Raw genomic sequence first — 27682 nt, forward strand, 5'->3', positions numbered from 1 at the left:
GTGTGTGTGCATGCCATTCTGTGATTAGGTTGCGCCTCTCAACAACCAGCTGTTGTCTTAATGCAACAGATCCATATCAGGACAAGACACTCCGAAAAGGTTTTGGCTGTGCAGATTCCTCAGGTAGCCCACTTAGGTGTAACGGGACGTACACACCTTTAGGGGGGGAGGGTGTAACCCAGGTCATCCGCTCGTGGAGTCATACCGTCGCCATGGGAACCGAGTACGCTCGTGGGGCTGTTTACATTCTTCGAAAGACTTTCCGTTTGTCCTCGTCTACTGATGTCCACTGATTTAAGCTTACCGCCAATAAAATACACCATTCAATAGTGTATTATTGCAAGTCATCTTCGCGATAAAAGTGTTTACTTACTCCACTGACGCAGTGAAAAGTCGTTGTGAACGTCACAGGTTTTAAACCGTGAAGATTGTATGTAAGTATCTTTCAAAACTATATGGCTAGTCGGTCGCTAGCATTTTACATAGCAACCAAACGTTACGGTTAGCAACATAATGATCCGTTTATAACTTCATGTCTCTTGTGTTCATAAAAACAAAAGCGTTGAAGACCGGATTGGCGTCCGAGTGTCCGAGTCCAAACCCAGTGTGTTTCTTTCCACATCGATATCTGGTGAGTGATTAATTTAGTTTTAAAAGCAGTCATGGGGCTCTACTATACCGCATTGCACTTAGCTTCACTTCAATTGTTCTGAATGTATGGAAGCGTTCTGTATTATAATGTGTGTGTTATATGTATGTATTTACATCTTGAAGAGAACCGATTTTAATGTTGTTTTGGCCTGTACAGGCCGGGTCTTTTGTATGGATCGATTCATGCTGTTCAAGTGAATTCAGCTGCTGTGCGATCGCCTTCAAGTACCACCGTGAAGGCGAACCCCAACAGCTGTGGCGAGCCTGGCCTTCAGATAAGAAATTGATATAACTGAATGAATGAGACTCTTTTGTTTTGTTTTGTTTTGTTTTCTTCTTCTTTCGTAATACACTGTACTCAACGTTTCATGCTATAGCTTTTATTACCTGTCCTATTATATATTTCTATCTACTCACCCGGGTGATTTGGCCTAGTTGTTTAATGGACTATATCTGGTGAATGTAGTTGCAGATTAAACTATTTGCAATATTTATTTATTTTATTTTTAATTGTTTATTTTATTTGAATCTGCAGATTCTCTTTTGTTTATCTGATTGTTGTTTGTTTATGTCCATCTTATTGGACAGATAGCCTACTACACTAAGTTATTCACTCACCAATTTATGAAATATTAATACTCCCCTACTTATCATCTTGATTATTCTTAATACAATATTTCTAACTTACAAATTCCGTCTGTGTGTGTTTTGCTTTTGCTCTGTGTTGGTACAGTCCTTTCTTTAGTAGCGAGCCTAGGTTTTATTGATGTGCAGCGCAAGCCCAGAGGGTAAAGACAATATTTTTATTATATTGTTTAGTGAAATAGTTAGAGGTAGGTTACACATTTCTTACGGAAGTGGGGCTTCAGGAAAGCGGACGTGACGTAAATGGAAATAGTGTGGAATAATTATTATACTTTCAGCGAGTGGATGAGACGGTCGATGCGGCGAGTGAAGAGCATTCATTTTTTTTTAGCATTTATTTGATCGTTCTGAGAAAAAGCGTCCGGTAACATACACACACACATGTATTGCCCGTCTTGTGGCGTTTGCTTTATTCGCCTTATTCACCCGGAACGTTCTAAAGACGTTGAGGGGTACACTTCAGGGGTACGGAGAAACGAGTGCGGAGAATGGCTGCGTGTAGCGGAGGCAGAGGACGTGGTCGCGTACAGGCGGTTGGTGGCAACTGGGCTGGGAATGGCCAGGAGGTAGGAAGTGACGTGTCAGGCAGTGAGGAAGAGTTCAGGATGGAGGACAGCGGCAGGTTTGAAACAGGATCGGATGATAGCGTTGCAAGCGTGATCAGTACGGATGGGAAAAATCGCATTAAACGGAAAAAGGGCAAAGGACATGAGTATGGTGATGAAGGAAAGAAGGCGAAGGTTGAACTCAGAAATGTGGTGGAGTACAAGGTCTTTGTGAAATTGCAAAAGGAAGGAACTAACTTTGATGATTGGAGTCCGTCCCTGCTTACCGTCGCGCTGCAAAAGGAGTTTGGGGAGGTGAGTGCAAGGAAAATAAGAAGTGGATTAATAGTCATGTGTAAGACCGAAGAGCAACAAAAGCAAGCAATTAAGGTGAACAAGCTAAATGGGCATAAAGTTTTGTGTTCTGTGGCGTATGACAAAAAGTTGGTGAGAGGAGTAATCTCAGGTGTACCGCTGTCAGAGTCAGTGGATGCTGTTAAGAAGAGTGTCAAAAATGCCAAGGTGAAGGAAGCAAGGAGACTGAAAACGAAGCGTGAAGGAGCGCTTACTGATAGCTTGTCGATTTTGCTTACATTTGATGAACCCTTACTCCCTAGCAGGGTATATATTGGATTTATGAGCTACGAGGTGAGGCTATATATCCCTCCTCCCCTGAGATGTTTTAAATGCCAACGCTATGGGCATGTAGCGGCGGTTTGTAAGGGGAAACAAAGATGCAGCAAATGCAGTGGAGAACATGAATATGGCCAGTGTACTGAGGACGCAAAGCTTAAGTGTTGTAACTGTGGGGGCGAGCACAGCTCAGCGTACAGAGGCTGCGAAGTGAGCAAAAGGATGCAGGAAGTGCAGAGAGTAAAAGTCACCCGTGGTGTGTCGTACGCAGAAGCGGCAAGGGCTGTCAAGAAAGTGGACATACCGGTAGCACCCGTAGAGAGAGTCAAACCAAGCGAGCGTTGTACGAAGTGTGAGGCTATTAAAGAAGAAACTCTCATTGTGTCCAAAAATGACTTTGTTCTGTTTATGGCATATGTTGTTAACTGTACCGCCCAAACCGAAAAGCGTACAAAGAAAATCCAATACATCATTAAGGGGGCTAGTAAGTTTCTGAATATTCATGATATGCAGTGGGAAGCAGTCAGAGACGCGTTAAATCTGACTGACGGCAGTACTCAATCTCAAGCATGTGGTGGTACTGGATCATGAGCTTTGTTGTACTGCAGTGGAATGCAAGGAGTTTAATAAGGAATGGCCAAGAATTTAAGAAGTATGTTGATGATCTAAGCGTGAAACCCAGTGTAATTTGCATTCAAGAATCTTGGTTGATCTCAAAACTTGACTTCTGTATTAAAGGATACTTGTGCTGGACTGAGTTTATTTCATGTTTATTTAATTTAATTGATGTGCTATTTTCTCCTCCTACCACTAGGTGGTGTTTTTGATTGGGGGTTGGGCTTATCATTTGGGCAGTCATATTGAAATGAATGATAGTCATGTGACTTTGATAGGAAGTGAATCCATTGTTTCAAGCAGACCAGTTTTGGCATGGTGGTGTGAGCAGCTGTAACATCTTACGCCATCCTCTTTGTAATCACTTATTGAGGCATCGTCTGTAAGTATTTTTGAAAGATATTGTCTAGGATAAATATATTTTGAGTATATTTCTGCATATTTTTGTAATTTGAACGAAGTAGAGCTATGGATGTTTGACATGCGGTTTCAGATGTTCATCTAGTCACTGTAGTAGCTTCCTATGCTAATTGTAGGCCTTATCTTTGGGGATCTGTATTAGATACCTTACTTAATGCATATTCTGTATTATTTTTTGCTGATTATGTGTTTTGTTCTGTTTCTTCATTTTAGTTTTACACCTTTTTGCACGCTGTCAGTTTGAATAAATCTACCAAATCTGACCAGTGTGTGATGGGAGTCATCTGTCTGTCTAGTTGAAGAAGGGGAACTCTTTAATGAGGGCAGAACAATACTCATCAGTTAGGAGGGACAGAGACAATGGTAGGGGTGGAGGGGTCATAACGTTTGTGCAAACGGGTATTCAGTATAGAGAGGTCAAGCGTGGTAAGCAGTTGGAATATGTAATGATAGAGGTCAGGATAGGGACTGAAAGTATTGAAATCATTAATTTTTACAACCCCTGTCAGCAGTTACTACTGAATCAACTGGAAGAAATTTGGGAGGGCACAAAAGGGAGAGTGTTATGGTGTGGTGACTTTAATGCGCACAGTACATTGTGGGGGGACAAGAATGACTGTAATGGGGATATTATTCTAGAATTCATGGATGGGGAAGACCTGGTCTGTCTTAATGATGGGTCAGGCACTAGAATGGACATGGCAAGAGGAACTGAATCGGCTATTGATTTAACACTAGCAACTGCAACTCTGGCAGACAAATGTGAGTGGGAGGTATTGAATAGAGATGCGGTGGGTAGTGATCACTTCCCAATAAGAATTGAAATGGGAATGGAAGTCTCTGTAGAGCGGGAAATCCACAATGAGAGATGGATTTTGGAGAAAGCTGACTGGAATAAATTTAGGCAGATTAGTGAAGAGCGACTGTCTTATGTGAACATAAATGCAAATATTGAGGATTTCTCTCTCCATGTCAGTGCCGGCATAGTGAGTGCGGCGACAACAGCTATTCCTAAAACCAAACCAGTGAGCCTTGGTAGAATCGTTCCTTGGTGGAATAAAGATTGTAGAATGGCAGTTAAAAATCGAAATAAGGCATTTAGAGTGTTAAAAAGAACCCATAGTTTCCAGAATCTTGTCTTATTTAAGAAGGCACAGGCCACTGTGAGGAGGACTGTCAAGCAAGCCAAGAAGGACTGTTGGAAAAGATTCTGTGACTCAGTTGGCCGAGACACCCCCGTGGGGAAAGTATGGGGTATGATAAAGAAAATGAAAGGAAATGGAAAGCAGTACGGTTACCCTGGACTGCTTGATGGGGATACCATGATCACAAGCAACATTGGAAAAGCGGAAATAATAGCTAAGACACTAAGTAAGGTTCACAGCACTGACAACCTCTCCCAAAAGGAGAGGGCGGCAAGGGCTGAGACAGTTTGGGAATATCAACAGGACTGTGTGGGGGTGGATGATGATACAGGAGTTACAGGAGGGGAAATGAATACACTATTTACAATCGCTGAACTGGATAATGCCCTCAGGAAGTTAGGGAAATCCTCTCCTGGGGGGGATGGTATATGCTATACCATGCTGGAGAAGCTCACAGACAAGGGAAAGGAAGTCTTACTGGCACTGTATAACAAAGTCTGGACAGAGGGAATCATCCCAAAGGCGTGGAAGGAATCCATTATTATTCCTATAAAGAAACCTGGCAAAGACCCTCATGTCCCAGGCAATTACAGGCCAATAGCCCTTACTTCTCAGATGGGAAAAGCGATGGAGAAAATGATTAACGACCGAATGAGCTACATAATTGAGTCAAAAAAGCTGATCCAAGGCTATCAGAGTGGTTTCAGGAGGGGTAGAGGCGCAATGGACCCTCTGGTGGTCTTGGAGGACGAGATTAGAAGAGCACAGGCTAATAGGGAAGCTGTTGTAGCAGTCTTCTTTGATATAGAAAAAGCCTATGACATGATGTGGAAGGAGGGCCTATTGATCAAGCTACGCACCATGGGTTTTAATGGAAGAATGTTTAACTGGGTCAGGGAGTTTTTAACAGGAAGATTGTTAGGTTCAAACCCTTAACATTTGTAAATATGAAAGACCTGAAATGAAAGACACAGAGAATCAGTAATTAAGTTTCAAGCCAGCTTGGAGAGCGAGTGGGAAGAACCGTCAGCGACCATTTTCCCCAGTCGTTCTAACACTGAAATATCTCCAAGCCTTATTTATTGTAGGATTGGCCCTGATTACATTTTGGTATCTCTTCCCGCTAAGGAGGGGGGCGTTCACCCAGGATAGAGATAATTCATTCACACACACACACACACACACACAAACACACAAACAGGCCTTGGCCCAGTTCTCTGTTGNGGTTAGGCTGCCTGCAGCTTAACCTAATCTCAGGAATGCCTGATACAGAGACAGAGTCTCCGCACAGTTCAGTAATTTACTCTGAACTCTAAGCAATGCAAGAAAGGCACATTTGTATAGAAGCAAAATGTTTGAATCATAGCTATAGAATAATTAGGCTATAGGATAACATGTTTATACAGTTCCAACAGGAAGATCCATTATAGTCAAGATAAATGGAGTGTTAAGCCAGAGATATGACACTGAAAACGGTATTCCTCAAGGCAGCATAGTCAGCCCTATGCTGTTCGCGATTATGATTAATGGCATCTTTAGTGAAATTGAGAGTCATGTGGAGGTTGCCCTGTATGCAGATGACGGTGCTCTCTGGAAAAGAGGGAGGAATATTAAGTTTATCTGGAAGGAAATTCAACGAGCTGTTACTGATGTTGATAAATGGGCCATCAAATGGGGATTTAGAATATCTGTGCAGAAAACAAAGTCAATGGTCTTCACAAAGAAGAAAATCACAGAGGATATGAAAATCACACTATCTGGCCTGGAGGTGGAAAGGGTGGAGTCCTTCAAATATTTGGGGATGTGGCTTGACCCAAAATTAACATGGAATTCCCACATACAAAATATGGTTGAGAGATGCAAAAAAGTCCTCAACGTGATGCGATGCTTACGTGGAATTGAGTGGGGAGCTAGCAGACATGCTCTGAGAACAATCTACACTGGTCTAATAAGATCGGTGCTTGACTACGGAAGCTTCATTTATGGCTCTGCAGCCAAAACAATATTGAGGAAACTGGATGTAGTACAAAATCAAGCGCTAAGGTTGTGTTGTGGGGCCATGAAGTCAACCCCAGTGACTGCCATACAAGTTGAAATGGAGGATATGCCCCTTCACCTCAGAAGGGATCAGCTAGCTGCTGTCTACTGGGCGAATTTGAAAGGCCATAGCACCGATCACATGAGTCAGAGTGTGTTACAACCTTGTCAAGAAAGGCTGAATTTGAATATTAAGAGCTATGGGTGGACAATCAGTGACAGAGTGAGAGACTTGAGCATTCATGATTTGAAAATAAGCCCCACAGTTTTTATACCAACGAAGCCACCTTGGGTTTGGGAGGGGGTGCCGACTGATTTGCTGCTGCTGGAGGGTAAGAGAGATCATGAGCTGGATAAGTATCAGGTACAGGGGTACATAAACGAAAGGTATGGAGGAGAGGTTAAAATATTCACTGATGCATCCAAGCTGGATGACCGTAAAGTTGGTGTAGCATTTGTCATCCCTGAACTTGGCGTTGAAATGGGCAGGAGAATCACTGACGATCTAGCTGTCTATACAGCTGAGCTAATAGCTGGGTCAAAGACGTCCAAAAAGGAATTGTCATTCAGTGTAACGGATACCTTCTGCTGACTGTAAAGGTAAAAAAAAACATGATTTTTAAAATGTTTCAAGTGATGGATGACAGCCGAGGCTTTCATGAATTCATTGAAGAAAAAAAATGAAAAGAGTCATGTTGTTTTACAGTTACAGTCAGCAGAAGGTATCCGTTACACTGAATGACAATTTCATTTTGCACGTCTTTGACCCAGCTGTATGGCTTGCATTGCAATGGGTGGAGGAGAATAGACCCGAGAGGGCAGTCATTGCCTCAGACTGTAGCTCAGCACTGCTCAGTATCAAATCCTGGCAATCTAACTCAAGACAAGATGTGGTGTCAAACATAGCACAACTCTCCAATGTTCTGTTGAAAGCAGGTGTGATGATTTCATTTGTTTGGGTGCCTGCCCACATAGGGGTGGCAGGAAATGAACTAGCGGACAGCTGTGCCAAGAAGGCTGCGAGCAACACCAATGTAGAGATGGAAGTGGACTACAGTAAGTCAGAGATAAAAAGCATAATTAAGCAAAAAATTAGAGGACGATGGCAATCCCTGTGGGACAGTGCAGAAACAGGAAGACACCTACATGCAATACAAATCAAGATAAATAAATGTAGAGCATCCAACAGGAGTAAGGGAGAAGAAGACATAATATCACGGATGAGATTTGGGCACACTAGGCTAAACAGCACCTTGGCAATAATGAAGAAACATGCAGATGGAAGATGTGAGTTTTGTGACAGCCCAGAATCAGTTGAGCATGTTATCTGCCACTGTCCCAGATACCAAGAAGAAAGGGAAACCCTGATAAAGCAGTTGAAAAGGGTCAAGCTAGGATTGAATTTAAAGGAAATCTTAAGGAAAGGCTCTGGCCACATTTGCTTTAATTATGTTCTGAAGTTCCTGAAGGACACAGGCCTTTTTCATAGGGTCTAATCATTTTCTGTTATTTCTACTTTAATTTTATTTTATGTTTTATTTTTATTTTTTTTCTTTATTTCCCCCCCTTATTAGAATAGGTCTCTTGCGCTCATAACCCAATCCAGCAAGTGGCGGTAATGCTGCTTCTTTGCTAAGCTGCCAACTGCCATAAAAGCCTAAAAAGAAGAAGAAGAAGAAGACTTCAGGGGTACATTCGGCAACGCACCAGCTGTCATGGCGCCTCACTGTTGTGTGCCCAAATGTTCGTCCTCAAAGACAAAAAAATCCTACCGTGGACAGACTTTCCACCGTTTCCCCAACGAGCAGGCACTTCGCCGTGAATGTATAAATCACATAAAGAGGGATCCTGGTCCATATTTCAAGGTAAGATGCAAAATTATGTTCAATCATACTCATTAGCTAGCACAAATAAGCTAGCTCGCCAAACTTGTCATGACTCAATGTAGCCTAATGAAGCGAATGCCTCGCTGAAATAAAAGAAAATATGAATGTGTAATTACACAACGCTACATTAATATGACATTTCCAGATCGCTATTTCAAGATTATGCTTTTAATTGTGTGGTAAGCGATCCGATGGCCACTGATTTTGTGCTACCAGAACCAGTAGCATAGGCCTACTTGTGCCAAAATCAAGTTGTTTTGCTAACGAACTAAAATGCATACCCTGGTATTTATGGTTACAGATCAACGCTGAGACCAAGGTTTGCTCTGAGCACTTTGAGAAGCAGTGTTTTGTAAAGACCGCCCGTGGTATCACAAAGCTTATAAAGGATACCGTGCCTTCTGAGCTCTAGGAAGAGCATTACTCAGGTGAGCTTCAATCGAGCAATGTGTAAAATGTAACACCACAAAAAACGTTTTTGTTTTTTACGGCATCTGTGAGGCATGGGTGTGCATGTGAATGTCAACTACTTCCTACATGTTTAGATCTGATACACTTCCCCTGTCTATAGGCCTAATATCAGCACCACGCGTTTAACATGGCGTTAAGTTATGGTGATTAAACATGTTGCATGTCAAATAGTATAACCAGACAGGGCAAAGTGTTGATGGTCCTATCGCAGTTGCTCAGATCAAAGAGCATTGACAGAGGTTGTCGAGGAAAACACTGTTCCCTAAACGCATAACATTGGCTACGGTAAACCTCGAGGGGGGGGGATGGAGAATCAGAGATGGCCATGTATGGTGAGGTGATAAGAAAGTAAGCATAGCAGACAAAATAATTCCAAAATGGCAAAATATACCGGTACTTTGGGACTTGTTGCTGTATTGGAAACAGTTTTTCAAGCGGTGTTCCTCTACCCTCTGTCAGTTTCGGTACACTGAGTGTCCATGATTACTGTACTGTGTTTGTAGGCTACTGAAGTCATGGTGCCTTTGGAGTTAGTTACTCTAGTTTTCCCAGAACGATTAAATAAATGCTAAAAAATGAATGCTCTTCACTCGCCGCATCGACCGTCTCATCCACTCGCTGAAAGTATAATAATTATTCCGCACTATTTCCATTTACGTCACGTCCGCTTTCCTGAAGCCCCACTTCCGTAAGAAACATAGATGTGTATAGAAGACTAGATACATCACCCCATAGATGAAGGGAGAGGTGTAGGATGGGATTTGAACCTGCAACCCTCCAATCTTAATACCACTTCCCAAACCATTAAACCTCTGATGTGTGTGGGGCAGACAATTTGGATGACAACACAACAAAGTGGTGCACTTTATAGGCCTATTATTGACAAGGACAACACCAAGACTGGTGGGCCTAAGCATGTCATAAATAGGCCAGCATGGATAAGGATAATGGACTGGCATTTCATGACAGCATCATGCTGGAGAGTAGGCCTAAGCTACTTGGGAAATCACCGCTAGAGATGTACACATGGTTTATTTTTACATTTGAACCTTAACAGTATGAACGTCATAGCCGTGCTATTTCACCAAGAGCTTTATGAATTCCGTGTTTACGTTACAGCCTGCAATATCTTAGCATACGTCCATCATAGCGTAATGATGCTGCTAATTAATTAACGTTAATCATGGAAAGCATCTTACATTGACCTCACAGAAAAAAGCCATTGAAATTGCACATTAGACTTAAATTAACTAGCGTTCACGAATTAAGAGACAAATGGTGATATAAAGGATGGCAAATGAGAAACTTACCGTGGTGCACATCCAGGCTACTCGAGTAGCTTGATGGTTTTCCAGTTGGTTGCCGCGATTCACCTCAGCTTCCTCTTTTTATTTTGAGATCCAGTGAAAAGTCACGCCTGGTTTGTAACCCTATCTGTTTTTGTAACAAACAGCACAATGTGTGTTTACGGTGTTTAGTTTATCGGTGATCTAAGTTACGTTATGAGTTACTAAACGTTGCGAGTCCCATAGGAATCCATTAATTAATGCTGCACTCTGCCGTCCTCTTGCCGTCCAGTGGCCGTCCACTAGAACGTTTGACGTCACATGCAAATGATGGATAGAAGTCTTCTATACACATATGGGTGATTCTCACGAAACGCGCAACAAACGTGTTTTGACAACCATTTTTTCAAAAGACTTTTTTGATTGAATTTCTTTTTGAATCTGTCACATCAAAGTGTACAGTTACTAAGCACAATAATATCAACTTACCTGACAACTATTTAAAACACATTTTTCAACGTTTTAGAAGTCCATATCTGCTAAAATGCTCATTACCGCAATTTTTTTCTTTCATGAAATTTATTAGGAAACTTAATTGTTCTTGCAGTTTTGTTCATTGAATATTGACAGTTGTACTAGGGGCTACGTAAAACACTCAAAAAAGTTATTTTTCTTATTATTGTAGTTTAAGAGTTTTACCACTTTATCTCATTACCGCAATAGGATCCTTTGTTTTCCACTTTAATTTTAGAATATATCAGTGAAAACCTACAATTTCGGTCAAAAAATATGCTGAAGTGAAAGAAACATAAAAAGGTACGGTGTTCGTAAAAAATATATAAGAATACAGTTTTCCTTTAGCACTTTTTTTAAACAATCAAGTGCTCATTTCGGTAATGAGGGGGATGTTTCGGTAATGAGAATAAGTTTTCGGTAATGAGAATAAGGAGAAATAAATTGAACTAAAGCCAAATATTAGTAAATTATGATGACACCAAATAAGATGATAAAAGTATTCTATACAAAACCATTCATTAAGCTACTGAATGATATTGATATTCAAGACTTAACCCAGCCAAAGACCATAAAAGCCCTCTAAGGGGGAGCAGACCAAGTATTCCGGTGGCTATACAGTAGGTCAGGGGTGGGGAACCTGTCTCGAGTGGAACTAGTTCAGGGGAACTAGAGAGGATGGGGTCTGTTTTAAAGGTGGCTGCCTTCAATATAGGCCTCAAGTGCGGGGAAATCCTGGTTATGTTCTTAGTACGGAGAACTTTTACGGCCCTCAGATGAATTTGAAGTGGCCCCTAATGAATAAGGTTCCCCACCCCTGCAGTAGGTGAAGAGGCGAGGCCCCTCCTGGGCACCAAAGTAACATCATAGTATAAGGGGGCCAAGGGGTGCTGTGCACACTAGGGCTGGGTTCAAAAGATCGAATCACGATCCAATATCGATTCACGTTCGAAAAGGGCGATATCGGTTCACAACTTTGTATATCGATCTTTTGCCGATCATTATAGGAGCTATTTACTAATCCACAACCTGTGGCTCTCTTCCGATTCCCAGCCCTAGTGCACACCTGAAATGCCAGGCTTTGCCAATGGGCACTATGAAGTTATAGTGGGTCCATCATCCAAACACCAGAGGGTAGCCACCTGATGACCCCAGTGGAGCATACCTACATCCCCCAATCCTCATCCCCACCCTGAATATGACATCACAACTCACTACTGACCTCTCCAGCCAAAAATCCATAGTGGACCAGAAATCAAAATCTGTCATGAGCTGGAAAATCGTGTCGCAGTGCGAAGTCGTGCACTGGACATCTTTTTCTGACTCGGCGCGCGCCTGCAACCAGGAAGTAGGTAGAAGGAACAGGAGATCACTAGAGTAGCTTAGAAAAGAGTAGATACAGCTACTGGACTACAGAAGGAACCCTGCATCACTGGGAGGACAATATAATGTCTTGAAGCTATTTTATCTCCTTCCTTTCATTTTATTCAGCTTAATTGTGAGGAGTCATTCTCAGAGGATTGTTGTGAAATAAGTGTAAAGCTAGAGATTTCTTGAAGATATATTATTCCTGTTTTATATTATGGTGCTGGTACCATTTAGCCTACTGAAAAGATGATGTGAGATGTCAAATGTCTCAGATTGGGGTGTAATGGTATGCGGGTTCGGTACACCTAGGTTTTAGGGTCACAGTTCGGTACATTTTCGGTACAGTACATGGGAATAACATTGAAAAAAACATTTTCTTCCTCAGCACGTTGTTTATTTCACCTCAATATTGTATATGTATTGTACAGTAAAGCAAATTTGTTTATCTTGGTCTCAAGAAAAATGAACAGACCAAGGATATGGGTCACTGGAACCATGCCGTGTGATCTGAAGAGACCAAGATAAACAAATTTGCTTAGATGGTGTCAACCATGTGTGGTGGTAAACAAGTGAGCTTTACAAAAACGGTGTATCCTCTCAATAGCCAAGCATGGTAGTGGGACTGACATGGTTTGGGGATGCATAAATGCTGTCAACATTGGCAATCTGAAATACACCTAAAAGAAACATGCATGTCAACATGCACTGTGACTACTGAAGCAGATCATGATATTCTCCATAGGATTGCATTCAAATCTCACACCAATCTATTTAAGCCAGATGCAGACTCAAAATGTAAAAGTTCAATGCAAAGAAAGGTTGAAACGCACACTGATGACCTCCCTTGTCATCCCTTTTCATTTCGTTTCATTTCGAGATCATTCGAGCCAACATAGCCCCTTCTCTACCGGATTTTATTCTGGGGTGTATTCACTTTTGTGAGTACATGTACAAACATTAATGGCTGTATTTTGTTTTTTTCTGAGTGAACAAGAAATTTAAGCGGTTAAATATGTTGTTAAAAGGTCACTAATCATTGTGTCAAAGTGAAATTTCTGTAATGCTTTCCTATGAAAAGATATACTCAAAAATCTGCAAAACTGTGAGGGGTGTATTCACTTTCGTGATATACTGTATAACTCAATATTTAATTCTAACTCAACAGAAATAAAACCCCATTCATTTTCAATGGGGTTTCATTTCTGGTGATTTAGCGCCAAAACGTAGCATGGAAATCTACAGGGTATATTGAAGAGTGAAGTGTGGGACACCAGGTCAACAAACAAGAACAGCTGACAGCAAAGCATCAAGGATATCTGGGCTTCCATAACTCCCATGCACTGTTTCTGCCATTGACTTCAATGTTAAACGCATCATGGCCGTTATTAAGACAGAGAGAGTCCTAACAAAGTATTGAACATTGCATGTTATGTAGAAAGTACCAAATTTCAACTGATTTAATGTGACCCGAATTTTGATGAAGAAAAATGTGATTTTATTACAATATTCTAATGATGCGAATTCCCCAATTCATGGGTTTTTGAGCTGGAAGACCAAAATATGTAAAAATAAAGAATTGAATGATTGGAATAGTTAAAATAAACTGGGCCATGAATCTATAATCCATGACAGATTAACACTATTGATGGAATTATGGAAATAAATCAACGTTTTTACGCTATTCTAATAAAGTGGCCTGGAGCTGTATGTTAGGCATTTACTTCTGCTTTGTTTATTTACAATATTTGGCTTGGTTTCAATACAATTGCATATTTCAACCTGAAATGGGTGCAATTTCACTTCAAACTTTCATCAAGTGCTTTAACAATAATTAAGTGACATAGTGAAAATATTTACACTGCCAAACTATAGATTGTATTTAAGGTTGCAGTTGCATTTTTAAAAATGTAAATAAATCTATTTTCTGAATGTAAATCACCATAGAGTCTAATTACCGAAATTGAGAATCCTCATTACCGAAAGGTACTTTAAACATTGCGGTAATGAGAATGTGCATTGCGGTAATGAGATGGCTCAGCACAATAATGCTAACTGTAACTTCAATTATTGTGACTTAGCTAATTTACGACCTTTGTTGAATTCTAAAAAGGAATACCCTATTACCAAGCAAATTTAAAATGAAAAAATCTTTTTCATTTTGAAATATTGACTATTTCGGTAATGAGAACCAATTTTGTCGTGTTAGCATATTTTTGAGACAAATCATGACATTTTACAGGCACAATCAATAAGGCTGACTAGTCATGTAGCCATCATGAATCTCCTGTTAGTACAGATGAATTGTAGGTAGTTTCAGCTCTTATTGAAATTCTGAAAGCTTTTAATTGTAGTTCTGAAATATATTGCGGTAATGAGAAGAAATACTTGGGGACACAACCTTTTCTTGAGATATTCATCAGTGTTCATTATTTAAATTGCCAACAAGGAACACTTAGTGAAACTTCGGACATAAACCAACACACTTGTAGTGTTATTTACGTATTTTTGTACTTTTTAGTATGTTTTACCCTTATTCAAAGACCAGAAATTTTGGCTGGGACACATTTCGGTAATGAGAATTTGCCCATAAAATGCATAAAAAGTGGAAAATAAAAATAATATTTTTTAAAATGAACTAGTGTGCCAGAAAGTATACGTCTTGCTCTACAGTAAAGTAATACCATTAAAAGAATCCGTGTCATATTTCACCATTAAAACCTCTTGGACATTGTTTTTTTTAGCTTCGTGAGAATCACCCATATGCGTCACCCCCTTCGCCGACAATTGAAGTCGAACGTCCGCACATGGCGGCCATCTTACCACAGCCAACTGGCGCACCTCTCTGCATTGAGTTGGTACTAGTAATGTGTTCATCAGATGACAGTAATTTCCTCAAATTTCAATCGATTTTTAAAAGGTTTTGGTTGTTATACGGTATAAACAAACTGAAGTAGCCTATGTAGGCTATTCCTGATTCTGCGTTGTGATTAATATTTATATTACATCATATTAATAACATTAGGCATATCTCAGCATAGCCCTAGCCTATCCATGCAATTAAATAGATCCCGTAAATAAACGTACGACCCATATTGATTTTTCTAAAAAGCCCCACTTGCCGTAGGCCTGCATTTCTTCCAGCAAGTCGTCTCTGTCCACAATTAATTGGCCCACCCGTGGCATTGCGTTGGTAGAGTGATGTCCTTACCAGATGACCGTAGCCTATGTCCTCAAATGTTAGTGGATAGGCTACAAACAGTTTGGTTTGATAAATAGAAAACAAACGGAAGTAGACATTAAAAATACTGCGTGAGTGATAATTTGAAATTTTAATAAGTAGGCTACCATAATTTCAAAAAGTAGCCTACCATAGGATTTCAAATAAATAGTCCTAAAGTAAATGACAAATTACCAGACATTGTTAGTAGCCTACATATCAACCATTAGTAGGCCATCACGCCATTTCAGCATCACGTGCATGAATCCAAACATTGACCGGTAGCCCAAATAAAACCACCTCTGCCTGCACGCATTAGCTCCAGGCCAAGACTCAAGTCTGCCACCTTGTGGACACAATTCGTCACGGACGGACAGAGCTATTATCTTAATTAATTAACTCAATTAAGTGCACTGCCAAAAACAAGTAATCAAATAAAACCCATTACTTTTGTTAGAAAACTTTGTACTTTACTTAGTATTTTACCATTCTGGTTACACTTATCTCACTACAGTGCTGAATCATATTGCATGCTTTTACTTCAATGCATTGTCAATGTGCCGGATGTGCTACAAAAAGGTTTCACCTTACATATTAAGTCTTCTCCTTATATTTGTCCTCTCTCTCCTCTTAATAACAATAGTCAAGGTATATGCTTGTGATATGGGCACCACTTAAAATACAGGTAATACAATTGTTTATATATAAAGTATAGGCCATGATTTGAGGTGCCACAGACAGCCCATGCCATAACAGCAGGAATACCTCTCAATCCTTTTTCCAGAACCTATGTTACCTATACAACATTATTGTAACAAAGACCATATAGTCATGGCTCTAAATTAACGTTTTAGTCACCACCCAAAATGGCTTGTAGAGGTGAAGTCTTACTATCCAAACACGCACACACTAATGGGTCAAAGTGACTAGTGAGTTTGGGCTTTTCTACCAGCCAAACTTAAACATCACCAGCATTTGTCCAGTTGGCTTGTTTTAATTTAGAGACCTGCATATTACTAAAATGTATAGCTTCAGCCAAGGATGTCAAACTCAGACCTGCTGGCAAAAATTGATGGGAATGAGTATTTTTGGTATTTGCACATTTGCGTGTGTACTGTATACTTTCATAAAAATTGAATTCGCCCCGCAACTTCAACCCAGATTTTGATTTTGGCCCCTGGTTAAGTTGAGTTTGACACCCCTGACTTCAGCCTCTTGGCAATTTCATAACAACACTTTATGTTGTTAGTAATATAATAGTTAACAGCTAAAGCATACACAAAGACATCACCTCGTCATCAAAGTCAGTCGTTTAATGTCTTGTATAAATCATAATGCAAGTTGTTTTCATTAAACAAACCCGAGAACGAAAACCATATGCAACTACTAGGCTGTGCTTGAATGTGTTGTAATGGGCAGCTGCTATGATGGTCCACGGTTCAGAGGGCAGGACGAGTGGCTAGGCTGGTCTGGACTGGAGAGGGCTGTGCTGTGCTGTGCAAGACTGGACTGGGCTGGGCTTGGCAGCTGCTGGGCTGTGCTGGATTGGGCAGGGCTGGTAGATCAATGTCCTGTAAATCACAACACAAGTTGTTTTCAAAGAACAAGCCACAAAAACAAAACCGAATGAAACTGAAACAGTGTGTCACAGAAGTGAGTACACCCTGGGGTGCGGAGTACCGGTAAGATAATAGGTTTAATACTGCTCATAACCCACATTTGAAAAACACTTACAACCACACCATGCCATTTGAGACAAGTGTCCTATGAAGATACACCCGAAATAAACATGCGCACTACAGATCTGCTACATGACTGTTTTATTTGTTTGCGGTGGGGGGTGGCACCGCACTAGTAAAAAACAAAAATTACTATACCCCTGAGTACTTCAGAAGTCGCAGTACATGTTGACATGCATATTCCTTGAATTTCAGCTTTCCAATATTGATGGGATTCATTCAGTCCCAAACCATGTCAGTCCCACTACCATGCTTGATTTTACACACCGGATACTTTTCTTTACATAAATCGCTTTTCACCAATATACATAATTGACATCATCAAAAGCAAATTTGTTAATCTTGGCCTCATTAGACACAGAGTAGGATTATGGGCTACTAGAACCATGTGTGGTCTGATGACACCAAGATAAACAAAGCTGCTTTAGTGGTAAAAAAAAAAAAAGAAAATGATTTGAACGAAGAAAAGTTACAAGTCTGTAAAATCAAGCATGGTAGTAGTGGGACTGTTTTGGGGCTGCTTGAATAATGCCAATATTGGAAAGCTGAATCTCACCAAAAGAAATGTGCATGTCAGTGCTGTGACTACCGAAGCAGATCATGATTCTCTCTCTATGGGATTATAACAGGGTGTAGGCCTACTCACTTTTGAGGTACATTTTGAAACAGTAATGGCTGCATTTCAAATTATTTCGAGTGAAAAATAAATTGAAGTGGCTGTACAAACAATACGCTGGCTACTGTTCATTGTGTCAAGGTGAACTTTCTTAAAGGGACACTGTGTGAGATTTTTAGTTGTTTATTTCCAGAATTCATGCAGCCCATTCACTAATGTTACCTTTTTCATGAATACTTAACACCATCAAATTCTAAGTATTCATTATGACTGGAAAAAATGCACTTTTCATACATGAAAAGGGGGATCTTCTCCATGGTCCGCCATTTTTAATTTCCAAAAATAGCCATTTTTAGCTGCAAAAATGACTGTACTTGGACCATACTAGAAAATATTTGTTTAATACTTAGTAAACTTTCATGTAAAGATCAAATTTGGCAATAGGAAGCCCAATTTCAATAAGCAGCATAGTTGCAGTACCTTTTTTGACCATTTCCTGCACAGTGTCCCTTTAAATGTTTTCCCATGAACAGATAGACTTACAAATATGCAGAAATGTGTGCTAATTTCTGTGACATGCAGTAAATTACTGGAGTGGTTGTGAGGGCCTATCTTTCAGGGGGTAGGACGGATGATTAAGCTGGTCTGGACTGGGCTGGGCTGGGCTGTCCTGTCCTCAGTGTCCTGTCTTGTTCCTGTGTGGGGCTGGGCTGGGCTCTGCTCTGCAGCCCTTGGACTGGACAGGGCTGTGGTGTGCTGGTAGTTTGATGTCCTGTACAAATAAAACATAATGCAAGTTGCTTTCAATAAATAAACTCGTGGAAGAAAGCTGCAAACTAGGACGAGCTTGGAATGGCTTGTGCTGGAAAATGGCTGTGAAGAAGGGCTTTAAGTTTTGCCAAAGATCCTCTCCGAAGTTCATATTTTTAATTCAAAACGGATTTCGAAACTTTTAATATACAGTATTCGTATATTTACTGTATTCTTTATTTACCATTAAAATGCATTTACTTTAAACCTGAAAGCTGAAGGTGAGTTGTTCAATCAGTCAGTGGTGAAAGGCTATTACAGAGATACTGTAGTGTTATTAGCAAATGGCCCATTAACAGATTGGGAAATTCACACGAAACTTACCAGCATTAGGCTATTGTTTAGCGATTTCACAACAATTATTAATGAGAGGGCACTTCAGGTGTGAATGTTATAAAACGGCCCAAGGCCAGTAGCAGCTAAACTGGTAGCCACAGTTACTGTTGGTGGAATTTAGCCAGTGACAGGTGATAGGCGCTAAACTGTCATTTTTAACACGGTGGCATTTTAAATAAATTACTTTGCCAACTTGAGCTAACCGGTTATAATATGTAGGTAAGTGTTAGCAAGTAAAATGACTACACTTAGTCTAAAACGAGACATTACGAGCACAATAGTTCGCTAGAATTAGCACGCTAATATACACATTTAGCTAGCCTGATGTTTGCCTGAAGCCGAAACAAATATCATTTTATCAAAATCCAAAAATAATAAGTTATTTTCTTACTCTTGACGTAATCACTGGCACTTGTATAGCTAGAAACTTATATACACATCACATTTTCAGGCAGATAAAAGAGTGAACATTTAGAAAACTCTGCGGTCTTAAAGCAACACTCCGTTTTTTTTGACACAGGGCCTCATTTCCGAGTCAGCCAGAGTGTTAGAAGTGTGTCCAGATCGTTTTTTTTGAAATTCCATGCAGTCATTGTAAAACGACAGGTCGATGTTGCTAAGCTAGCGCAAGTGATCCACTTTTTGTTAGCATGACCCAAAAAAGCAGTCTTAACAAGTTCAATAAACACTCAAAGCACGTCAATTACTTCGCCAGGCTATCGACACAAATACCCACGTTGATGGAGAGATTTAGGGAGTAAACCAACCTTAGAATTACATTGCTCATCCGCAGCAACTTACTTCCTGATTTTGCAGTCGCGGACTGATATCTAACACCAGTGTTACCGGTTCTCACTGTCAAGTTTGTTTTGAGCGCAGCTGTCTGCTAGAACTACGACCAGACGAACCCTGATCATAAAAAAGAATGGCAATGTTCGGAGAACCCTACGCTTTTGATGACGAGGACGAGCAAATTCAGAAGCATACCTGTATGAGCCGGAATATACTGCATTAGAGTTTAGATGGATTTGAAAAGGTCCGAACGAGAGCGCGCGTCTGTATGAGGCAGCCACTGAAACTGTAGCAGAAAGCCGGAACAGAATAACAGGGGATTGGTGTCGTGTCAGTGCCGAAATTGCAAGGCATTGGAGACAGAAGAAGAATGTTTTGCTGCCGAGTTGGGACTTAGTTTCCCCACAGATGCAAGAGATGGAGATTGCATCGTTCCATAGTCTAGATGCCACAGCATATCTCGAGATGTGTGCATAACGGAGCACCAGGACTTGTATCTCAATCGTGGACTGCTAGAAACATTCTTCTCAGTCGAGAAAAAATACATGGACCCAATGGCCAGTTGTCAATGCGGTAAGTTATTAAAACATTTTGTGAGTTGTTCCCTAGTTGAAGAACGAAGCTGCCGCCTAAGTTTATGTAAACAGTGTAACTATTGCAATGAAGACACACCAGCCATAGCACGTAAAGCACAGCAAAGGTTTTAAGTAACCTTAGCTAAATCATCATCAGTAAACACTGCTACAGTGACAGCAGCAGAATGCCTGTGTAAGCTTGTAGGACAAACGTGATCTTCGGAGACTGTTGGTATCACAGTGGCTGTGGCACACCAGGGATTGGGAAGGTGAATGGCACCGCAGATGTTTTCAGACTTTTCTTTGCGGCTATTCTGATTGACTCTATGAAGTCGTCAGGGCTGAAATGATCACTGCAGATCACCCTGTTAGCTGTTACGTAGTGTCTGATGTGTTTACCATCTCTTGCAGATAGGAGCTATTTTTCTTCATCCGGGTCTTTTTCAGGAAACGAATGAGAACGTTTCTGTATGGGCTCTATTGTCGCAATTTTATACACATTTATTTACCATGTTGCCACGTTGTTGGTTTATAATCCACCATACATTAAAAGACGCAGTAATGTAGAGTATTGTAGTTCTACCTGGCGTCTCACTGTTGAAGTGGGTTTACATCTGATCACAGCTGTCGAGAGCAAGGTAAAATTCCGCTGACTGGGAGAAAGTAGTTCACCTTATTACAAAAATCCATGTAAGGCCAGGTCAGTTTTATTTGAAACAGTATTCGATCACCACAAACCTTCACATCCACAGTCTGGCATAATAATTGATGTGATTTGATTGCGTATTGAATTTGTTAAGACTGCTTTTTTGGGTCATGCTAGCAAAGGTGGATCACTTGCGCTAGCCTAGCAACATCGACCTGCGGTTTTACAAGGACTGCATGGAATTTCAAAAAAACGATCTGGACACACTTCTAACACTATGGCTGACTCGGAAATGAGGTCCTGTGTCAAAAAAACCGGAGTGTTGCTTTACCTCAGATTACATTTGGTGTAACGTGGATTCTGTTGACAGTTGGCTGTGGCAAGATGGCCGACCTGTGCGGACGCGGTGGGATATACTGTGACGTATCTATATGGAACTAGAACAAGGCCANTAAGATGGTATCTGCAGAAATACATTTCAGATGTGCAGAATAATTTCACATACGTGGCAGATACAATGTATTTGTGGAAAACACATCTTGCATCTGCAGGTTAATTTTGTAGATCTGCACACATATTTTGCATCTCCTAAAATATAAAACGTACCTGTATAAATGTTTTGTAGTTGTGTGGCAGTAGGAGTGTGTACAAATGTGAATCTGTTTTGCCATGCTGTGCGAACCTCTTCCTGCTCGGAGCAGCAAGCACACAAGTGTGGATCGCTTTTACAAGTCTACGAATTTTGGCCCTCTTTTGATGGGGGGTGGGGTCAGAGGGTGGAAGCCAATCAAAACACCGCTTATTGGCAAGTTATCGCTTTCCATGGGACCAATCAGAGGCATGGCTTGACAGCGGGATCAAGGCCTCTGTGTGTGCAGCGAGAACAGGCCCACTCACTCGTGCGTTAGTCCAGTAATAATGCAACTCTAACGACGGAGCTGTAATAACTACCGATACATAAATATAACTTGGAGTGCTAGTTATTAGGTTTCTGCAGGCTGACGATTCCGACGGAGCACCAGCAGGTTGTGGATGACGCAGACAAAGGTGAGTGGTTTGTTGTTTTTTTTTCTAGTGAGAACGAACTGCACGTTGTTTGTACCTGTACGTTGTTTGTGTTCAGATTGTGTCTCCTATTTCTGTAGCTCTAGTAGTAGCAGAGAGGTAGAGCTAGTAGGCCGCTATTCATGATGCAGGTGACTAGGTCTACTTGATAGGTTGTGTACTGCTGTTGTACACATTAGCATGAAGCCTTTTCGATATAGCCAGACAGAGGCAATCCCCCCCAGCAAATGACGGCTGTATGTTTTCTGTGTACCCCGGTGTGTACTAATTTGTATTTGGATCGTTCATGTATCAATATCATTGTATGAGAGTACGATGCTTGTCAGCCCGCTAGCATAGAACGAGATAGCTAATCGATCGGATCCGCCTAGCTTGAAATGCTAGCGCCAGAGAGATAACACAACGTAATAGCTAGTCCTAACTATTCCTAGAATCTCTGCTAGCGTGGCTGTTGAGCCAGAGAAAAAAGATTCTTCACTCTCAGACAGGGTCTGATTCGCACTCTCAATGGTCTGACTAAGGTGCCAGGTTGACATTTTAGTAGAACTAGACTAATAACTAACTCTAGTATCCACGAGTTCTTCTTAACTTGGGTTGTATGATCGCTGTCATTCAATATGACATGTTCTCTGTGTGTTAGCTAGCTTCGATGACGGATACCTTATTTGTTAGCTAGGTAGCCATTTAATGTTAGCTAGTGTTAGAACCAGACAGATGGGTATTCTTATCTCTAATTTTGTGTCTTGTGTGCGAAGAAACGTGAGTAAACTTAATTATTTGATGTCTGCATGTGTTAGGCTACGGTGTATTATTTGGCAGGAGTTGTTTAAACTTTGTGTAATTTCAATCGCAGAGGTAGGTAGGCAGGCCTATTTTGTTTACCCCAAAGTGTGTTACTGTTTTATCTGCAGCTATTTTATCGGATGGTTATTATTGTATCAGCCTACTTGTATTCATAATGCGTTAATATATGTGTATAATGGATGTTTTTTATCATTATTTAGTCGATTATGAGGGGAACCTTGCCGTTTTGGTTGGCTATTCTGAACTTGTAATGGGGCATTTGGTATCTAGCTAAATGCATATTTCCCTGAGCGGTGTTGCCGCACGTCCAGGTTTTTCCGGACGTTTTTTGTCTCTGTTTTTTTGTGGTCTGTCCGGGAAAATGGAATAACCTACCCGTGAGGTTTTGTACTTCCTCACATTGTCTCCCGTTGTGTAAGTCAATTGGTCTCCAAACCATTCACAAAAGCTGTTTTATTATTTTGATTGACCGGAGGGAGTTCAAACATTAGCGCGAAAGACCATACAACAATGCCAACCATTATCCATCGAAAGGATTAAATGACGTGGTTAGTTTGCCAGGAGGAAAGTTATTTGTCATCTTTGCAACCTCCATCAATGTAGGTGAGTCATGACGATGTGATAATCAAACACTTGGGTTTGATAACGTTGTAGTGCTAGTGCACGTCTGTGGGCACGCACCATTGCTACGTCAACCTGTCCCTTCAGAAAATTTAAGAGTAGCTGATGTCCGGAAAAGACCGTGTTTCCAATGTGCTTGTTCCAAAATTGTTGTTCTGCCTTCCATTTAATTCCATGCCCGAGTTTAGTTTCTCCCACGTAAATCTTATGGTGAATACCGCCACCTAGTGGACTTTCTCGCGGTACTGCGCCTTCAGCGCAAATCTACTTCCTGGTTAGTTTACAGTGTTTTCAAGTGTTTTCTGTCGTTAAGACACAGACTTCATCTCTCCCGCAATTTATATATTTTCACACTTGAGCCTTGGACAATATTAGTCTGTAAGTAATCATTTTGTGATGGATGTTGTTTGTAACGAAATTGCATTGATATTTTGATGTATATTTCTATCTATTTGCCTCAAGAAGTGATGTTCACTTTCCTGTAAAGTTTGGCTAGTCAGATTCTACTTAGCTAAGCTAGGCCACGTTGTGTTGACTGAAAATAGATCGCTGGGTTGCTTGTAGATTTGTGTGTCGTGCAAATGTTGAAGTAAGTGAAACTGTTGTATGTTTATTTCGTTTTCTGTTAACAGTTTTACAGTAAAGAGAAGTGTTAAGATATGTATTGAGATTGGAAGTGCAAGTGTACAAAGTGAAAGTGCAAGAGAAAAGTCAGTAAGGAAATGAAAGAAAGAAAATAAAAGGACAAAATTACACTTCAGCTTGCCTTCTCTTGAACTGTTCGCTAGCTGTCTAGTTCTGCACCAGTAACGCAGACCGAGGGCAGCATACAGTATATCACGAAAGTGAATACACCCCTCACAGTTTTGCAGATTTTTGAGTATATCTTTTCATAGGAAAGCATTACAGAAATGTAACTTTTACACAATGATTAGTGACCTTTTAACAACATATTTAACCGCTTACATTTCTTGTTCACTCAGAAAAAAACAAAATACAGCCATTAATGTTTGAACATGTACTCACAAAAGTGAGTACACCCCAGATTAAAATCCGGTAGAGAAGGGGCTATGTTGGCTCGAATCGTCTCGAAATGAAACGAAATTAAAAGGGATGACAAGGGAGGTCATCAGTGTGCGTTTCAACCTTTCTTTGCATTGAACTTTTACATTTTGAGTCTGCATCTGGCTTAAATAGATTGGTGTGAGATTTGAATGCAATCCTATGGAGAATATCATGATCTGCTTCAGTAGTCACAGTGCATGTTGACATGCATGTTTCTTTAAGGTGTATTTCAGATTGCCAATGTTGACAGCATTCATGCATCCCCAAACCATGTCAGTCCCACTACCATGCTTGGCTTATGAGAGGATACACCTTTTTTGTAAAACTCACTTGTTTACCACCACACATGCTTGACACCATCTAAAGCACATTTGTTTATCTTGGTCTCTTCAGATCACACAACATGGTTCCAGTGATCCATATCCTTGGTCTGTTCATCTCTCTTGAGACCAAGATAAACAAATTTGCTTTAGATGGTGTCAAGCATGTGTGGTGGTAAACAAGTGAGTTTTACAAAAAAGGTGTATCCTCTCATAAGCCAAGCATGGTAGTGCTGAGAAAGTGTTCTATGGTGGTCAACACTCATTTGAGGGGGCAGCTCTGAATACAAGATTGCCCCATTCGCTGCTGAAACCTGGCCGAGGCGGAGTAGATGCTAGTAGGCCTACTTCTAGTATTTTGATGTGTTGCTCTCGAACTGAATGACTCAAATTTACTTTTTTGTGTTTGCGCATGGTGCACCAGCAGTACCAAAAATATATACTATAGTGGACCTCCATGTCATCACTCCTTTTTTGCACTTTGTTAACACACACAAAAGACACAAGGCATCTGTGATGTGCGTGTCCGCAGCTCTCAACCCCCGCGCTTGGGCGCGATGTGAACAGTGAGAGGATACTGCTGTTCTGCACCAGGACCAGGAACTGGTGTGTGAGCAGTGTGTGAGAGAGGAGCACGAAGATCATGTCACCTGCTCCACAAAGGAGGCCGCGGAGGACCGTAATGAGAGAGAGAGAGCATGTTTTTTATATACTTATGAACATTATCATTTTGAACCATCTGCCTTCACGTTAAAGCTGGTTGGTTTTAATGAAATATCAGGAAGACATCAAAGTGTACGGCTGTCGTCTTCTCAATGTTGACCATTTCCAAGACAGCGCTTCAGTTTTGAGTCTACACTGTATCACTGTATGTTTTCTCATGATGATGATGCGTGTTTTTTTTTTACTGAGGTCCTTCAAGGATAAGCTGAGGGGTTTAAATGATGAGAGAGTTAGGTTCTTTGTAATGGAAAGACACAGCGTCAAATCATGCATTAAGTTATACATTCTACTGACATGAATGAGTTAAAACAAATAAACATAGGGTTTCTCGTGCACACCAGAAACTTTCTTATGCCCGCCTGAAAATGTTCTGGTTCACATGTGCGCGTCACTTTCCCCTGCGCACCTGAGATTGTAGTTTCTGGTAGGCACAACGTTTCTGGTGTGCATGAGAAACTTTCTGGTAAGGTATTTTTTAAAGGCTTTGTTACATTGTCATTGTACACTACATGCACAAGTATTCCCAGTATTTGTGAAGTCACAAGTATATGAATATGTCAACTACTAAGATGATTGTGTAAAATCATGTGTCTTGTGTGAGCAGAAGCAGTCCTAGCACGCGGAGCGTCTGGTGAAAGCGGAGTTTGAGAAGATCCACCAGTTCCTATGTGATCGTCCTGAAGGAGTAGGAGGACCAGAAAAGCCGCAAGATGAAGGACACCGTGGACAAACTGTCTGGTGACATGGCCTCCCTAATGAACGCCATCAGCACCATAGAGGAGGCTATGGATGCGGATGACATGCTGTTTCTGAAGGTAGGGACAGTGTGTATTATTGCATTCCATTATACTGTATCACTATTGGCAGACATTTTTGTCCAGGAAAATGTTACAACTCCTGGAGCAATGTGAAGTTAGGTGCCTTGCTCAAGGGCACTTCAGCCATGGTGAGATGTGATTGACGCTAGATCACGCTAGAATTCTTACTGGCCGGACAAGTGGCCGGCTGCATTGCAGAATACCGGACATTTAGAATATCTAACGGACCTTCCCTCATATAGCCAAACACACACTCCCTAATGGGTCAAAGTGGCTAGTAAATTGGTCTTTTCTACCAGCAAAACTTAAAATTCATTAGCATTGGGCCAGTTGGCTGGTGTTAAAGAGCCAGCTGCTTGTATGCATGGGGAGCAAAAGCGCGCTCTCTTTCATGAAACGGTTTTGCAAGCGCAATGCCCTTTGTGTTTACTGTTAAAATACAAAAAAAACCCTGAATTGTTCCTTGACATCAGCCAGCTGTGTGAGTCAAGTGAAAGGGAAGCAACTTGATTGGGGAGAACGCCGTGGGGGACGAGAGCGCAAGCAACACTATAGAGTGCTGTTTAGACTATTACACGTTCATTTACATAGGCTATTCATAACTATTTTCGTCTTTGTTCAGTTTCATATCACTGGTGTTTTGTGTAACATTCAGTGTTTAAAATGAGCTAATATTATTTACTGATTAATTTTAGTCATTTTTTGTCTGACATTTTGGCCGGTCACATTTTATTTTGCCGGACATTCATGATGCAAAACGGCCAATGTCCGGCCACAGCCGGCTAACGTGAACCCTGCCTACGACAATCTGATTCTACAAGGGGTGTCACGATAACCGGTAATCAGCCACGTTAAAAAGTGCTGACAATAATCATTACAGCTTGAAAAAAAAAAACACTGTACCGTACCAGATAACCATACTGTACACCATGACACTGTGAGCTTTTTTGACCTCTCCAAGTCTGCTGATGTTGCCACAGAGGCACACTTTGTTGCCTAACACCTAATTTCAAAGCTGTAGTCAAAGTGAATTGCTGAACCAATAACATGTAATTACATACTGTGATCATTTCCTCCTCATAACTTCAGAATGACAAGCAATTCATGTATTGTGCCTTAAAACATGGGGGTTTTCAGTTTGTGTAGGACTATCAATGCTTTATATTTCAACTCAATTTTTTTCAAAATTGCAACATAAGCAAGGCGAGCAATGGAAGTAATTGGCTTTGTATTGAGTCGAAGTTGTATTGAGACAAAAGCGAGACTAGAGGCAATTAGCGTGACGAGAGCGACAGTTTGTAGTTGAACTCATAGGAATAT

General features: G+C 40.9%; 1 long non-coding RNA gene across 1 annotated transcript in view; it reads right to left on the bottom strand.

The window, feature by feature from the left end:
- Positions 1–27682, bottom strand: part of LOC134462696 (uncharacterized) — a 78130-nt gene that overhangs the window by 30447 nt on the left and 20001 nt on the right. The gene's annotated exons all lie outside the window — the stretch shown is intronic.

This window comes from Engraulis encrasicolus, chromosome 2 (assembly GCF_034702125.1).
Source record: "Engraulis encrasicolus isolate BLACKSEA-1 chromosome 2, IST_EnEncr_1.0, whole genome shotgun sequence".
NCBI lineage: Eukaryota > Metazoa > Chordata > Actinopteri > Clupeiformes > Engraulidae > Engraulis > Engraulis encrasicolus.